General features: G+C 33.4%; 1 protein-coding gene across 10 annotated transcripts in view; it reads right to left on the bottom strand.

Moving 5' to 3' along the window:
* Window positions 1-15,401, bottom strand: part of LOC128675639 (uncharacterized protein) — a 173,164-nt gene that overhangs the window by 89,070 nt on the left and 68,693 nt on the right. Inside the window, exon 1 of one of the 10 annotated variants that reach the window (XM_053755172.2) lies at window positions 10,261-10,483. The exons of the other annotated variants lie outside the window; for them this stretch is intronic. The gene's annotated coding sequence lies outside the window, so the exon portion shown is untranslated. Of the gene's footprint in view, window positions 1-10,260; window positions 10,484-15,401 lie in introns of those variants that run through there. 10 annotated transcript variants of the gene reach the window in all.

The following is a 15,401-nucleotide window of genomic DNA, read 5'->3' on the forward strand; positions in this document are numbered from 1 at the left end:
AATATAGTTCGTTCCATGATCAAGATATATACTAATAGTATATTTTAATTTTACTAGGCATTTAAATATCTCAATGTTCTGAAACAACTGCATTGCATTTAAACCAGCAATTTCAGCGTAGGACTTTCACCCGATTGGTGATTCGACGACACTTAATCCTTTGAAGAAGATTAAAGGTGAAGAAATCAGAGATTTTCGTTAATCAGAGGATTCATACTCTTTTGATTAATAAAAATTATGTGAGAAATCTTTGTTTAACAGTCGACTTCTGCTGGTCAAATTAAGTAGCTACAGTCACAACGCAAGGCCCTTCTGGTCTGATAAAAAAATATTGATATAACTGTCATAAGACAAGCTCTCAACGAAACATAAATTTAATCCACATGGTCAACGCTTCACACACGTATGGACAATTTAGGATGTCTAAGGACGTCGCAAATGGTCACAGTTTTCCTGTCCCATAAAATAAATCTCTGTCTTCGGCCCATTTTTTGGGCCTTCAGTGACATGTCGCTTTCCGGCATTTACAACGTCTCACACTTAGTAAATTATAGACCAACTTTTTTAATAGACATCACTCAAACTACATATTTGGCTTGACATGTGGCAACATCATTTGCTCCTAATAAAGGTTTGGCATCCGTACAGTATTACAACCTAAAAGATTCGGCTGTAACGAAGGATTTCCTAACCAATGGTATAACATTTAAGGATGTCGAAGACTGTTCAAGGTTGTGAAGAAATATTGGGCTCCAATGCCTTCGGGAAAATATTCAGATGGAGGAGAAAGAGTGCCCATACAGATATAGAACTCAAGTGCGATATAAATAACTAGATGTTGTCCGGAGCTTCGCTCCCGTTGATATAAAATGTAATCTTGGATAGTGTACCTTTCTAATGGTAAAAGAATTTTTGAAATCGGTTCAGTAGTTACGGAGTTACCCTCCTCAAATATACAAACTCACAAACACTTAACTCTTTAAAATAAAGTATAGATATGTAATCGATAAGAAAATTATAGGTGCTAATTTCTTTCGAAATGTAAATAACAGAAATCACACATTTCTGTTAAACAAATAATAAAAGCACAGTGAAGCAATCACACCTAAAAATATTTTCATCTTTAATTATCTCGTTTTATGTGTTGTCTATGTTTTTAAACATCCATGGTAGATTCTGTAAGTATGGCAATCTGCTGAGGGGTCGCATTAACGTTTTTGTATGGGGAAACGGGATGGAGTTTTTTCAATTACTCCGTATTTGGCAAAATAGCTATTGGCACCTCTGAAACAAGTATGATTTGGTATTTCTTATGTGAGCCATTATTTAGGGCTCATTCTTTGAAGTTTTAATAATAACTATTAATAAAAAATTATAAGTATACCTTTATTTATATTCCTTTTCAAAACTGCGACAGATGAATTCCAATTACCTGTAAAAAAAAACATTGAAAAATGTTATACAAAAGTTAAAATAACAAATAAAAATGTCTTACGTTTCATTCGATTTAATTAAATTCCACATACATTTGATAGTTATCATCATGTCCAATGCCTTTTAGGCGACTTGATAAAAATCTGACACCCGAGTTGGCATCAGACACCAGTGGCACTCTATACAACAACGAAATTAAAAATAAAATTCAAGATTGACCCCTTGTTGTTAAGGACCTATCGGGTATGTCTAATAAAAAATATCCTTACATATTATAAAACAAAGTCCTCTGCTGCGTCTGTCTGTCTATTGGCGATAAACACAAAAACTACTGCACGGATTTTCATACGGTTTTAACCAAGCCGCCCGTTCCGATTTCGCTCAGATAAAATATAATAAATTATATATATATATATATAGGAAAGGATACCTAGAGTAAAAAAATATAAACTCTGAAAACAGTACATTTATTTGGTTACCATGAATCAATGAATACGTATTTGTACACTTTTTTAGCAATCATTTCAATTTCTCTCTCAGACAATATAACGTGTGATAAAGACAGATGATGATTCCTGCGAATGAGTCAGCATTTTCAACAATAGCGTGTTCCACACTCCACTCCATTTATCTCAATCATTTTTACGCGATGGAATTTAAGAGATATTTTTCATAACGTCTTTTGTTCATATAACGAGCGTGGTTCCGTCAATATCAGTACATCGAAGGGTGTTGCACCAAACATCTTTGACGTTAACTGTAACCTGTGCAGAAAAAAACAAAGTACGCCTTATTATCTAAATGATAGCGATGCGCAAGTAAAAGGTAACGTCGTTGATGGTGTAATTCACCATAAGTACAGTCACCTTTTTGTCAAATTACGCTTCAAGGACCTTTAAGTCGCGATAATAGCAGCGCATTTGCAATGAATTTGGGTAAGTTGACGAAATGTCAACCATGCTAAAAGCGCTTCGCAGTAAATAAAAAAAAAACTAAACGTTGGTTGCACCAGTCAACTTTGACGTAAACTTTAACCTGCACAAAAAAAAACGCTAAGTACGCCTATTTTGTCTAAACATTAGCGGCACGCAGCAGGTTTAAGTCACCGTCAAAATTAACTTACCAGTTAATTACTTAAAAAGCCAAAAAATTATTAAAATTGTATAGCCATTCCTTCGCGTCGATTTATTTGTATTAAAACAACGGTTACCAATTCAATTACATTACAATTGAACTGTTAAATCCTTAAATTGAATTCCCACATTTGAATCCTTACTTAATTGCATTCTGGATTTGTGATTTAGCTCAAGTTTGTGGTTTATTGGCTGTGACGACTTTAATTACGGCGAGAATCAATTTCCAGTTGATATGTATCGATTTGTTTCAAAAATGTGTGAACAGGAATCATTTGATACGTATAGTGCAAAATCCTAACTATTCATATTATAAATTCGAAAGTAAGTTTGTTAATCTCTTCACGCTGTATTTGAAGTTTGAAGTATGGACATAAGGTACTTTCATCCCGGAAGAATTACTGTTATCGTGGAAAATTCACGCGGGCGAAGCCGCGGCAAGAGCTTGTAGTGTATAACTTCTTGATTAATGATTTCTTCTCATGCCACATGAGTTTGTAAACCAATCTGTCTCATGTATATTTTCACAGACTTCTTGCTTCGGGTGAAGGAAAACATTGTGTTGAACACTGCGCATTGGTTACAGTTCACTAGTGTGGCACAGCAATGGCGATTCTTGTTTATTTATTTAGGCATATCAATTACCTACATGAACACAAGACAATGATATTTTAAAAAAAATCTATATCAATTCGCTATTAGATATCGGTGGGTAGTCGTAAAAGTCATGTCAGATGCTAGAAATTCTTTTTTTTAATTAACTATACAGAATTCGTCTGAAATATTTTGGTCCCAAATAAAAACATAAATACTTTTGCAGCGAAAATTTACACCACGAAAAATGGCGAGGGTTGTGAATTTATGAATAACAATTTACAACGAATGTGTAATACATTGCACCCTTCGGTGCAATGTATTACACATTCGTTGGCTCAATATCGTCTGTCATAATTCTTTTAGGATAAACTCCGAGCTTTATGTCTATAAATGTATATAATGTAACCAATATGCTGTACTATAAAATATTTAAATATATTAATCCTTTTTTACTTATGTCTTACTGGACACATTCCAAGATTCGCTTCAGTGGAAAATACGAAATAAAAAAATACACCGATTAAATTACTACTTAATAGAACTAGATGCGCCCCTGGGCTTCGCTGGAAATTTAACCAATTTAATAAATAATACTATTAATTGTGTGTTACTCCAGGATATATTATATCTGTGTAGAAAATTTCAGTAGATTTTGCGTGAAAGAATAACAAACATTCATATCGACACATCCTCATCCTTTTTAATATGTAGGATAATAACAATGTATATAATTTTATAAAATAACAAGTTTATTTGTCAGACAAATTAAAAAACTTTCAATATTCATTTCGCTACAACTTTTGAACGGCTCAACCGAAAATTATCTATGATACAAAAAAACTAAACGAAAATCGGTTCATCCGTTTGGGAGCTACGATGCCACAAACAAATAAACAGACAGACACGTTAAACTTATTGCGCAACTTATAATACGACGCAAAAAGAATTTTGCATCGGGGGTTAAAAAGAGGTTTTAATCACCTTGATGCTAAAAGCATTCACTTCCACCTAACCATTACGAAAATACATGCCACTGTATTTACACAAGTTATATACAAGATGTCCAATAGGAAAGTGAGTAAGATATCCAATAGGAATAGGAACCGAGGTCATCTGCAGATTCTAAATAAATAGCACCGAAACTTACTTAATCCGATCGAAATAATGTTTCGGTGGTAAAAGTTGAAGATTTCGGTTCGCCGAAATGTTAGCCTTTAATCTCTTGCCTTATCGTTTCTAATTGAAAAAGTTTTAAAGGGTTATTTGAGGATATTTAAGGCGTAGTAAATAAACTGACCCGGATAAGGACCTCCTGACCGTAAATTATAAAGTGTACAAAATTTTAGTTTCTTTAAAACCACCCATTTCGTTAATAGATATTTTTAATTGTACTCTTAGATCTGAAAAATATTATATCGTGGACTCATTTAAAAATGGAACAGTAGTTTTTAATTTTTTTATGTAACTGCAAATATCACCCGCGTGTTTCGTCACACAAAAATATTTAAAAAACTATTGTTCCATTTTTAAATGAGCCCTCACAATAATTATGAGAATTAAGAAAAATAAATTTAAACGATATTAATGCTGTTATTAAAACTGGTCATCTAATTAGTGACTTTTTTTATTCATATATCATTACTAGCGGCCCGCCCCGGCTTCGCTCGGGTAAAACCATTATAAAAAGTAGCTTATAATCCTCAAGGTTTCCTCTATCTCTGTTCCAAGATTTCATCAAAATCGGCACAGTATAATACTTTTGAACATGAACATATGCACCACACCCAGCCAGCAGGAGGCTGAAACGGACAAGCCGAATACGAGTACAGGCCGTAGGCCGAACCTATGCAACGCTGCTTCCATCCATCAAAGTCACGTTCGCTGGAATATACGTCCTTCGTCTACATGCTTCACCTTGCCACCAAAACTACGACGAGCTCGCGGTAAGCTCGCTTACTTTTCAAAATCGGCACAGCAGTTTATTGAATTTATTCATTACAAACAAAAATACAAATCTTTGTAATATTAGCATGGATATGGATAGTATGGACTACTTTACAAATTTACTAAATCCATACATTTACAGACGAAAAAGACCTACAATGGTCTTTTTCGTGCTTATTAGTTACTGTTAGTGCTTAATCAAAAGTATAAATATGCGAAAACTAGGTAGGATAGGAATTCCAACGGAGAGTCAATGAAGAATGAATGAATGAAGTCTTCTTCATCTGTGCTTTTGTTATTTTGTCTGACTTTCGATCAGCAGCCCCAAAACATTCTCAGAGGAACATAATAGGAGTTTTTATTACTTTATACGCATGAGTTTTATAGGGGAGGGAAAAAGGAAAATAGGTCTAGTGGTAAGCACTTTCTGTTCAGAGGTGGGCACGGATCGAATGGTCCACGGTTTAAATCCTACTAGTGTGACATGAGTTTTTAAACCCATCTCACTCAAGTACGGTGAAAGGAAAACATCGTATTGCACTCTATTCGATGATTTATGCGTTCTATTTTATAGCTAGCGTGTGAAAAAGGCTCACCACTGATTAATGTTAACCAAGAAAGCGTGGTGTGTTTCATTCCACATAAGATCACAACACTCAGCCTCATACCCTCGCTATCCATACTCTCAGCTATAATACCCTCAACATAGCTATAGAACTAAGGGTGGGTTGCACCGTCTACTTTGACGTTAACTCTAACGTGTGCAACGAAATTTAAAGTACAACCATTTTGTCTAAACGTCAGCGGCGCCAATTTGACGGTGCAACTCACCCTGTGGGTTAGTAAACCAACCTATATTTTGACTTTAATTTCTATTGTAGTGAGTTGCAAACTATGTATAATATATTATTAAACTGACGACCTCGGTGGCGCAGAGGTAAAGTGCTTGCCTCAGAACCGAGAGGTCCCCGGTTCGAACCGCGATCGGGTCATGATGGAAAATTATATTTTTCTTATTGTCCCGGGTCTTGGATGTTTATATATAATATATTTATTACTTTATACGCATATATAATATATTATATACGCATATATAATATATTATATATTTTAAAAAATATATATATATACGATATATAATATATTTTTTAAAATAAAATATGGTGTCGTTGAGTTAGTATCCCATAACATAAGTCTCGAACTTACTTTGGGGCTAGCTCAATCTGTGCTCGATTTGTCCTAATACATTTATATTTTTTAAAGGCAATGAACAATAGTTTTAAAAAACTATATATGTAACAAGCACTGCTAGTTCTTTCTGCATAATACTTAGAGCATTATTTATGAAAAAGCCACAACATGCAACAACAGAACAGTAAGCTTGAAGTAGCATATTTAATGACTACGTAAAGTCCCAGGTCTTCCACCTATTTTAATATGCTGTATGTTACAGATTCTGAAAGTGTAACTCAATAAAATTCTCGTTTTAGTCTCGTTTTACTTTGTAACCACTTTTTCATAAGATATAATCTATATATATCTTATGAAAAAAGTATATGCATATAAATGATAATATAAGATCTATCTATATCTATACTATTATTATAAAGAGGTAAGCGTTTGTGAGTTTGTATGTTTGAGGCGGATAATCTACGAAACTACCGCACCGATTTCAAAAATTCTTTCACCATTAGAAAGGTATATTATCCAAGATTGCAATAGACTAGATATTTCATCTCAAAATTCCCACGGTAGCAAAGACCCGGGCAACATCTACTAATTTATAGTTTTGAAAATATCTACAGGACTAAGAGCCCGTTTAACAAATTTTTGATAAAATATTATATTGTAATTAATTGACAGTTGAAACAGACTAGATAAATCTGCCTGATGTGATTGACCAGTTGGCCCTATTTAACACAACTGGATATGTTACACATAACTATCAGATTCTTTATTAGCAAGCGGTGAAAGGGCCTAAATCATTTGCTCGAAAGTTTACAAATAAATTCCACAACTTGCCGAAAGTAGACGGCAATCGCACATACAATATACGTTATACGCACTTCATTCATAAATCCTACTAATGTTATAAATGCGAAAATTTGTGAGGACGTGTGTATGTTTGTTACTCTTTCACGCAGAATCTACTGGACGGATTGTTATGAAATTTGGTACACGGATATAATATTACCTGGAATAACACATAGGGTACTTTTTATCTCGAATTTCTCACAAGAGCGAAGCCCTACGGCGCAGCTAGTCGAACATAATATTAATATAGGATAGATTTGAATACGTGTCCCGTATCGGATATTTAAAAACATTATATTCTATTTTTATCGTTCAGTTTAAAAAAGATAATACTAATTATGACAACGATTCTGTGTAAGTCGGTACTACAATTGTAAAATCCATAATAATAAAATGCGAAAGTTTATGTGTCTGTCTGTTCCGCTTTCACGGCTAAACCGCTGGACCGATTTTGATGAAATTTGGTGTACATAATAATTAAAGGCTCCATTTCAAAATAGGGTAGATTTTTTTTCAAAAATCACTACCCAATTCACCCCAAAATAGTCAACTATTTTGGAGGGGTGAAAGTTTGTGTTCCGCTTTTGCAGAATAACTTAAGCAGGCGAAGCCGCGGACAAAAGCTAGTGTGTCATAATTGCACATTGTAGAAGAAATCTCCGTTTTCCACAGTATTGGCAGTTGGGAAATTGCATGGCTGCCACTGACAGCTCCCGATTTGTTCTTTGTCATGACATGATACCTACAGGCAGAATACATGCTTCATTTCAGTAATTCATGTACCTATTTTATAATGATAGTAAAATCCTATCATACTAATATTATAACTGCTTGTGAAGATATGTGTATATTTGTTACTCTTTCACGCAAAATCTACTAGACCGATTGTTATGAAATTTGGTACACGGGTAGAATAAAACCTGAAATAACACATAGGGTTCTTTTTATCCAAAATCCCCACGTGACCAAAGCCCAGGGACACAGCTAGTAATTATATAAACTGAACTAGGTATCTATTGGCTATTTTCAAAACTATTGAAACAAAGCCAGTTTTGAAAGCAGAAATGATACAACAGATCATCACCATGATATAAAACCTAAGCTCTTGTCTATGGAATTCCTTCCGTTCAATCATTTAGTCTTTCCATTGGCAATGGAATTAAACAGGTACCCAAATTCATTGCAAATTCGCCAATATTACAAGCGCATACAGCCCATGCAAAACTTCAAATGCGGTTGATTTTAAGTAAGAAAGAGCTGTCATAACAAATAAATGAAAGTAAAAATTAATGAAATTCATTAAAATTAATTGAAATGAATGAAATTAATTAATGCTATTAATGAAAATTAAATTAAATTAAATATCTTCAGGCTGAAAGTACCGACCAATAAAAGGTAACAGTGAAATCGATGCATTTTCTGAATTAAATAGCTATAAAAGGTGACGTCCGTTATCCGGAGGGTCAAATTCTAATTCTTTTTGATAGCTCTTTTAACAGGCGGCAGTAAAAACGAATTACTGTTTCCATAAAAGGTCTTGTTCAAATGCGTAAGTACGCATCGTGTATTTCCCAATTTTAGTAGCAATTTGATGGTCTAAGTATCTATGCCATTTTCTATATGGATAGTAGCAAAAAATCTACTACGTGGCACAAAGAAAAATAAATGTAATTTGTTGTTTCATTATAAAAACACAAAAATTCCTCAATAACAGTTTTACAGTTTACCTGATGCGCAATTTAAAGACTATAATTCAAATTCTGTTCGAAATTAGAATTCAAATTTAGTATGTGAGTGAGGGAACAGTCAGTCAAAATATATATATATATATATATATATATATATATATATATATATATATATATATACATTTTGACGATTCGTCACTGTTTGAAAGCCAAAATTATAAGTGAATATAATCACTTATAATCATTGGCTTTTATGTAATTATATTTATGAATTATTTGGAATATATGCAAACTGTCTAAACCTGAAAATTATATAGAGATGATATCTGCAGTTATTCAGTATGAGGATGCATGTCGCCAATTTGGAATTTGCACACACAAACATAATAACCAATGGTCTTCTTCGTTGTGCTTCTAACATTTTCAGCGATATATAGTTATACCATATACTAGCTATGATTAAATCGGACGATACTGCTCCTTCCACGTAACTAACAAAATTGTATTATTTAAACCATACTCAAAAAATATCCTCATTTTATCTTATCTCTCTCTGGTCTGAGCGTTATCCCGGTTTCTTCAGCCGTTGAACTTCGGAGCTCAGAATCCGCTTTCTTACTATTTTGTACTCTTGTTATCACGAATAACATGACATTGTCTTTTTGCCTTCATTCTATTCTGATTGCTACTCTAAAACCCTGTAGCAATTAAAATCGCGGGTTGTGTAGGCGGTAGACATGTTTATCTCCGCTAATGAAACAATATTCAAATGGCACACTCGGGACAAAGCCCTTGATTGGAAGCAAATACCATCAAAAACAGGGAGAAATTAAACGCGAATGTACATTTAAGTACATTCGCACTTAAAATTGACTACCTATATCGAGTTCGACTGTTTATATAACGCCGAGCAGAATGTGTTGACAACCGATATTTGGTTATTTAATTAAAATCACATTTGAGTTTCATTAACTGCATATTGGTTAAATAAGATATGTCTACACAAAACAGAAGGTTAACATTAACCACCTCGCTCTGGTAGAGTTTTGCTAATGCGTTTATAAACGCGGTATTTCAAATTATAGAAAATAATAAAAATACAAATTCTATTGAAATATTAAAAATGTCAATAAATTTGTGGCCGCTTTAGTTGGTATTTTTAGCTTGTAGACTTTTATGCCAATATTCTCACGGGAGATATGTCACAGACCGCAGCTAATTTTTTTTTTTTAAATAAAAACAACCAGTTTAGACAAAATATTAAATCACTTTTTTAAACCTGTCTGAGAACCTCTAAACCATAAAATAATTCAAAAACAATTATTAATTATAATTAATATTATATAAAATTCTATATAAACCTAAAATGTATTCACAAATTATAAAATAGGAAATAATAATACTGCCTAAAAAGTTGCTTAAAAAAATACCTGCATGAAATATTGAAATTCAAACTGGCCACAAACAACGTTCAACGTGAACACAAAGAATATCAAATATTTGCACAGCGAGATTCTCAAACAAATTCTAAACTTCAAAATCCACTTTCAAATTCCTATTCCATTTTCATATTTCAAATTTAAAAACCGGGTATGCGTTCGGAATTTGAATTCTCGCGAGGCGGGATAGCCGCGCCGCGGTCGCCGAGCGACTAACGTTGTCATCGCTCGCTACTGGATCACAATGGTGCATTTACAACAGGTAAGTGAGCAGTGGAACTAGGTTAGTGGTTAGTGGACAAGTAAGATGGAAAGCCTAGTATGTCCTGTCGATAGGAGTAGTGAACTTAATATATATGCTGTATATGTAGACTAAAATATGATATAACGGATGCTCTGCTAGGTAAATATGGTTGAAAATAATTCACTTAATTGGAAAATATACGTAGGTTATTTTACGCATTTCTATGATATTACCTACATCATCATCCAAAGTAGGTATATCAACTATAATAATAATATACCTGTCATACCTACATCTCCCGCGAGGTAAGACAGACACTTTTACATATATTGAAATAAAATAAAATGAAACAGCAAAATATTTATTTCTTAAACCAGCTTTGTTTCGCTATGAACAAAGTATATAATTTAATAGATAATTTAAACGATTGCAAAACAGAGTTTGCAATAATTTGTCGCATCAGGAAAATGTTTTAATACGTACGCTAACAAACATTTAGTTTTTTTTTTCAAGAGATGTGTTTGAATGTTTGTGAAATGAATGTGTTTGAGAAATTTCAAACGTATTCGGCCAGAGTTCTTTTAACGAGGATTTTACTAACATGAAATTTGGAATCTTTGTGATGAATATACGACATAACAGTGCAGTGTGGCGGACTTTTTGAGAATAGACTAGAGAAAAAAAAACAAGCTTCAGTTGCATTACTCAATGTTGACGTTAACTTTAACCTGCGCAAATTACGCTATTTTATTTAACGCACATGTTTAAGTTGACTGGTGCAACTGAGCCTCACTAAACTAAAAACGAAATGCGCAAATTCGTCTCGAGTCGACATCTATATGTTGCATTGTATTTATCAAATGAATCGGTGCTAATTTTGTGGTTTAGAAGGAAGACATGGACCCAAGTTCGAATCCAACGCGTACCACATGACCAGTTCATAGATTTTTATAATAATGGCGCTTAATTCTCTTGATTGATGTCCAATAAGACAAACAAATGTACTTCATCTCAAGACTATTATCCGGCTCATTACAAAATTTTACAATGTCGTTGTCCCACCAAGAAAAGACGACAATTCTGTAATCGTAAGCTTTTGTTCTCAAACTGATCACTTCATCCCCACAGCGGCCCATTGTCTTGACGGCCATAAATCTAGACAACACAGCTATTGTATGTACAGAATCAATCCCAATAAGTAATTCAAATTGAAATTTTGCGCTGAAATTCCATTTACGGTTGTACAAAAGAAATTAAATTCTGATGGCGAACATGGTTTTTTCATTTCTATATTGTCGACTTGAAATGTAATAGAATTACCCAAAATACATTTATTTTCATTCACTCCAATAGATTCGATCATAGTACGCTGCTGGTTTTGAATGTAAAAAATGTGTCAACGCAAACTAAAAAGAGTAATGTATTTCGTTCGCACAATCATTGTCGATATCTGGCATAGAGACACAAGCTGGGTTGCTTTTACTTGAAACATACGTCACTATGTTTGATTACGAAACTTGAGCTTAGCAATAAAGAAATAGATTCAAGATTTAGTTAGTGACTAGTACTAAATCGTTAATCCATTTTACTGTGTAGTACTAGTAGTCACAGATCTGTCTTAGAACAGGGCTAAATATATTATTATTTTATCTATGTATATTACAATATATCGTATATTGTACAACCATTATAACGTTTTAGGTCAAAATTTATAGAAAAATCTATTTTTAATCTGATTTCAGGCTGTATTGTTTTTGAGGGTGGGTTGCACGAGTCAACTTTGACGGTAACTTTAACATGCCCTTAACATGCGCAGAAAAATGCAAAGTACCGCCATTTTGTCTCAACATCGGCGGCGAGCAGTTTAAAGTTAACGTCAAACTTGACTGGTGCGTCTCGCCTAAGCATCCTAATTAAAAAAAAAATTGTTTCAAAAATAAACTGCATTTCCAAGGGAAATTTGTAAATTAACATTAATACAATTAATTATTTTTTGATAACTTTAGGTACCTATATAATCTGTACTGGTTAACGTTTGCCGTATACATCCTGCACTATGATTCGTTATGCAACGCATTGTCAGTATGATCTGTATGCAGCGGCGCATACAAAATGTATGAAAGTGCATGCATCTGCTTCAGAGATGTAGCGTTCTATGTTGCATTGTTGACTGTTATGCAATTATAATGTTAAGTGGCTTCTATTTTGAATCCGTAATAGTATATCCATTTAGTAAGTTAAGCCTATCAAAGATTTTGTCAGATTATTTAACTATCAAAATATAATCTCTAATTACTGTAATATTATAATCTGTGCCTCTACTTTTTATTTTAAACTGTCTTTTGCACGCGGCGTCGCCTGCGTTTATTTCGTGCGTCCGCTCATAACTTATTATTGTCAATATTCTAAACAACGTATCGTGATACGTTGTCGCAACTTAAACCAAATTTTAAGTTATTCCTTTCGCTATAACACTGTGAAAACGCATCAAAAAACATACCGCATTTTTTGCGTAATGCGCGAACAAACATATGTTAGGTACATATGAACAGGCAGACAAACAAAAATTCTAAGAAAAAAGTGTTTTGTCTTCTGTTAGTCCCATAATTATTTTTCTTCAATATCTTCTATGTACAGACTCAGCTCACTTACAAAATATGTAGTTATAAATGTATAAAAGATAAAATGTTAGGGTTTAATAGAGTGGAGGCGGAGACAAAAAATTATGAATTGAATTGATTCACACAACAGTGTAGTATACAAGTTGTGGTCATTGTATATTTTTAGTACTCATTCAAAGAAACAAAATGTCAGATAAGAAAATACCGTTTTCCGTGCATATTGTGAGAGCGCAAAATGTCGGGAAATTAATAAATGAATACAAAATTGGTTTTAAAAAGTTATACAGGGTGAGATGTAATTTTGAGAATTGTTTTTAAATGACTAGAAAATAGTTTTTTCAAACTAGGTATATAAGATTTTTTGTGCATTCGGGAATTAAACGCTTTTTCATTTACACAATATGCTTAAATTTTCGCGAAAGTTTTAAATTGATTTGAACATCTCAACTTACGATTTCATATGTTAGTTTACGATAAAAATATCCCTTATATCTCCTCGATTTATAGGAAAACCGAACTTTGTCTTAAGCCCGCGTTTGCTAAACCCACTAATTCAATGACCTCATGTTATAGATATTAAGTTGGTTTATTGAGACCAGCTCCTACATAACCATCAGCCATTGAAACAAATTTTAAAAATAAACCTTTACAAAGAGTTCCAAGATTCCACTTCAATATCGTCACAAAAAAAAGGAAAATACTTAAATAAACTGCGCAATAAATTGGGACATAACCTTTAGTGGCCATTGCGTCACACGTCATAACAAAATCCCATTTTGGAAATTACATTTTCCCATTGGGTCCTGCAGAAATATGGATCTCTGAATCAGTTTTCCTTTATCCCTCTCGTTCTTACGTATAAGTTTAGTAAAAGATGGCAACATGGGGGAAATCAGCGAGCTGTTACTTTTACTCGTAAATGTGGCAGAGTATTTCAATAATTGATTAGCAGAAACAAAGTTAAAAAGTACGCAGAGACTAGGGAAATCCTAAATATTATAAATGTGAAAGTTTATGAGGATGTGTGTGTATATGTTTGTTTGTTACTCTTTCACGCAAAATCTACTGGACGGATTGCTATGAAATTTGGTACACGGGTAGAATATAACCGGGAATAGCACATAAATAAAGTTTATGAGGACCTTTTGTCCCGAAATTACCACGAAAGCGAAGCCCCGGGGCGAAGCTAGTAATAATATAATTCACTAGCCCACTTAAGTTTTATTATATGTATATATAAGTAGATAAATAGGTGTAAGTTTTCCAAAAAGGAAATAAATAAATTAAAAACTATTCGCTTGGCTGCGTTTATTGAGTCATAGAGCCCCTAGCTCATTTTCTATGTGGTTGTAGTTTAGAACATTTCCAACAAATTCACATGCTAGTTTGTCAGAGTCCGTATCCTGTACTCTGGAAACTCAGTAAATTGCACGACATTCTTCGTACAACGTAACTAACAACACTAACTAGATGCGGCCGTGGTCTATTGGTTAAGACTGGTGACTGAAAGTCACGGATTCGAATGCTTCTCCCACTTTTCTATTATAAATTAATTTATCTAGCTATCTATCTACCCGTGCCACGTCAGTTTGTATACCAATCTGATAGTAATATGTACAGTCGTCCTCATCAACGACCACTTGCTTGAATTAAAAGAAAATGTCATAAAGAAACCTTTACTCTAGTTTATTTATCTTGCAAATTAAACGTTAAAGGCAATGGCAAACCAATTTTAATTACAATGTTTTTTTTTTTACTTAGTACGAAAATCTTTCTTATTTTCGTGTGTCAGATTTTATTCAAGTCGCCTAAGTCTGACATGACATTCACTACTTGCCAATCAATCCATAAGGAAGGCCTGTGTCTCAGTGGTGAGGACACTTAAATGGCTGTAAATGGTTATGATGGTAATGATAATATGTCCAAACAACTTCAATTATACGGACGAATATTTATGACGAAATTTGAATTTCTGTTTCATAAAATTTAAACTCAATGATATAAGTAAAAAAAAATATTACTATATAAAAGAAAGGTTTCTTCTATAAAAAAAAAACAATAGTCATTCCTCTGCATGATGGGACTACATCCTTTCCTACAGTAGTACGAACTGCTGAAAACAAAAGATCCATAATTATAATACATCTCTATAAAGTTTACGTTAGATAAAGGGGTTTATTATGCCAACAAAACAGGAATTCGTGGTTCACCCACTCATTTAAATATTTTAATCCAAAATTGTCTTTATTATCTCGAATGGTAAATAA

Source organism: Plodia interpunctella, chromosome 14 (assembly GCF_027563975.2).
Source record: "Plodia interpunctella isolate USDA-ARS_2022_Savannah chromosome 14, ilPloInte3.2, whole genome shotgun sequence".
NCBI lineage: Eukaryota > Metazoa > Arthropoda > Insecta > Lepidoptera > Pyralidae > Plodia > Plodia interpunctella.